The sequence below is a fragment of the Schistocerca cancellata genome, chromosome 8 (genome assembly GCF_023864275.1).
Source record: "Schistocerca cancellata isolate TAMUIC-IGC-003103 chromosome 8, iqSchCanc2.1, whole genome shotgun sequence".
Classification (NCBI taxonomy): domain Eukaryota; kingdom Metazoa; phylum Arthropoda; class Insecta; order Orthoptera; family Acrididae; genus Schistocerca; species Schistocerca cancellata.
Genome location: NC_064633.1, coordinates 420213572 through 420216531, shown reverse-complemented (window position 1 = coordinate 420216531; position 2960 = coordinate 420213572). Strand labels below are relative to the sequence as shown.

The 2960-nt window shown below is 46.4% G+C and overlaps 1 non-coding gene across 1 annotated transcript; it reads left to right on the top strand.

Annotated features, from left to right (window-relative positions):
* The first annotated feature begins 2330 nt into the window (after positions 1 to 2330).
* Trnat-ugu (transfer RNA threonine (anticodon UGU)) lies at positions 2331 to 2404 on the top strand. The gene has a single exon. It is a non-coding gene; the product is annotated as a tRNA-Thr (tRNA).
* The last annotated feature ends 556 nt before the right edge of the window (positions 2405 to 2960 follow it).

Sequence of the window (2960 nt, the reverse complement as noted above, 5' to 3'; positions counted from 1 at the left end):
AATAGATGGCTAATGGTTCAAATGGCTTTGAGCACTGTGGGACTTAACATCTATGGTCATCAGTCCCCTAGAACTTAGAACTACTTAAACCTAACTAACCTAAGGACATCACACAACACCCAGTCATCACGAGGCAGAGAAAATCCCTGACCCCGGGAATCGAACCCGGGAACCCGGGCGTGGGAAGCGAGAACGCTACCGCACGACCACGAGCTGCGGACTGACAATAGACAATAGAAATATATACGTCTTATACTGGTCAGACAATTGGTTGCCAAAGTGACGCCCAGTTAATTGCAGTCGCTTCAGAAAAATTGCATAGCGAAAAAAAATGTGAATCCAAAGTGTAGTTTTAACTTTTTTGAGCAAAAAGTAAAATGTTTTTCGAAAAACTACTTCAGCATGGGATGCAGCTTTACTTCGTTTATACAAATAAGTTTTTCTGTAGCGTAGAAGATGACACAACTTACAGCTTCATGCTGAGGTGACCTAAGTCATGGAAAAGCAATATGCACATATACAGATGGCGATAGTGTCGCGTACACAAGGTATAAAAGGGTTGGGCATTGCCAGAGCTGACATTTGTACTCAGGTGATTTACTTGAAAAGGTTTCCGACGTGATAATGAACGCACAACGGGAATTAACAGACTTTGAACGCGGAATGATAGTTGGAGCTTGACGCATGGGACATTTCATTTCGGAAATAGTTTGGGAATTCACAGTGTCAAGGGTGTGCCGACGCATTACCCTCTCACCATGGACCGCACACTGGCCGACGGCCTTCACTTAACGACCGACAGCAGCGACGTTTAAATACAGTTGTCAGTGATAACAAACAAGCAACAGTGCGTTAAATAAACGCAGAAATCAATGTGGGACGTACGATGAATGTAGCCATTAGGACCGAGGGGTGAAATTTGGCGCTGATGGGCTACGGCAGCAGACGACCGACGCGAGTGCCTTTGCTAACAGCACGACGTCGCCTGCAGCGCCTCTCCTGGGCTCGTGACCGTATCGGTTGGACTCTAGACCACGGTAATACCGTGGCATTATCAGATGAGTCCCGATTTCATTTGTCAAGATCTGATGGTAGTGTTCGTGTGTGACCGGTACCACACAGGTCACGTACTCATGTTATCAACAAAGCACTGTCAAAGCAAGTGGTGCCTCCATAATGGTATGGGTTCAACTGAACCGATCATTGATTGGAAATGATTATTTTTCGCTACTTGGAGGCCATTTGCAGCTATTCATGGACTTCATATTCCCAAACAGCGATGGAATTTTTATGGATGACCATTCACAAACTCACTGGGCCGCAGTTGTTAGCGATTGGTTTGAATAACGTTCTGGACAATTCGAGCGAATGATTTGGTCACACAGATCGCCAGACGTGACTCCAATCGAATATTTAAGGGATATAACGTGAGGTCAGTTCGTGCACACAAGCCTGCAACGGCATCACTTTCGCAGTTATGGACAGCTGTAGAGGCAACATGGCACAATATTTGTGCAAGATGCGTCTAACGACTTGTCGGGTCCATGCCACGTCAGGTTGCTGCAGTATGCCGGGCAGAAGGAGGTCCGACGCAATATCAGGAGGTGTCCCATGATTTTTGTCTCCTCAGTGTAGATTCGAGCACTAACCTTTGCATGGTACTGCGAAGAAGTCTGCCACAAAGGGCCCTTGGAAAATAAATGCGACAATGAGTCTCAGATGTGAATCAACGCTTACTAAGTTTTACAACAGTAGTGACGTCACAGGCTATGCATATACATCGAGCGTGTTTTTTTCGTTATTTATTTTATTTGTGCCTTTTGGACATAATCCACTCAGCCAGTCTCCGATGCATAATTCGGTTCAAATTAAAATACATATCCGATCACACAACACATTTACAGTCATGGTTTGCATAGACGCTGAAGCGCAAAAGAAACTGGTATAGGCATGGGTATTCAAATACAGAGAGATACGTAAACAGGCAGAATATGATGCTGCGGTCGGCAACGCCTATATAAGACAACAAGTGTCTGGCGCAGTTGTTAGATCGGTTATTTACTAAGATGGTATCTGTTCTTTCGGACATGTCCGAAAGAACAGATACTATCGGTGACCAAGCATCTCGTCAGAATGAAATTACAATGAAATGAACACCCTTAGCTGCTTACAGGCGTTGACATACGTCAACGGGGACAGATGAAAATGTGTGCCCCGACCGGGACTCGAACCCGGGATCTACGAATGTAGTGCGGGACAATACGTTGAGAAAGTGGGTTTCGCGGGAGGCGTGCCAGAGATAAATCCCTGCAGTCGCGCTATTCTCTGTGTCCTCGGTGGCTCAGATGGATAGAGCGTCTGCCATGTAAGCAGGAGATCCCGGGTTCGAGTCCCGGTCGGGGCACATTTTCATCTGTCCCCGTTGACGTATGTCAACGCCTGTAAGCAGCTAAGGGTGTTCATTTCATTGTAAGATCGGTTATTGCTGCTACAATGGCAGGTTATCAAGATTTAAGTGAATTTAAACGTGGTGTTATAGTCGGCGCAACAGCGATGGGACACAGCATCTCCGAGGCAGGGATAAAGCGAGAATTTCCTGTAGGACCATTTCACGAGTGTATTGTGAATATCAGGAATCCGGTAAAACATCGAATCTCCGACAACGTTGCGGCCGGAAAAAGATCCTGCAAGAACGGGACCAACGACGATCGAAATGAATCGTTCAACGTGATAGAAGTGAAACCCTTCAGCAAATTGCTACAAATTTCAATGCTGGGTCATCAACATGTCAGCGAGCGAACCGCTCAACTAAACATCATCGATATGGGCTTTCGGAGCCGAAGGCCCACTCGTATGCCCTTGATGACTGCACGACACAATGCTTTACGCCTCTCCTGGGCCCGTCAACACCGACATTGCGCTCTTGCTGACTGGAAACATATTGCATGGTCGGACGAGTC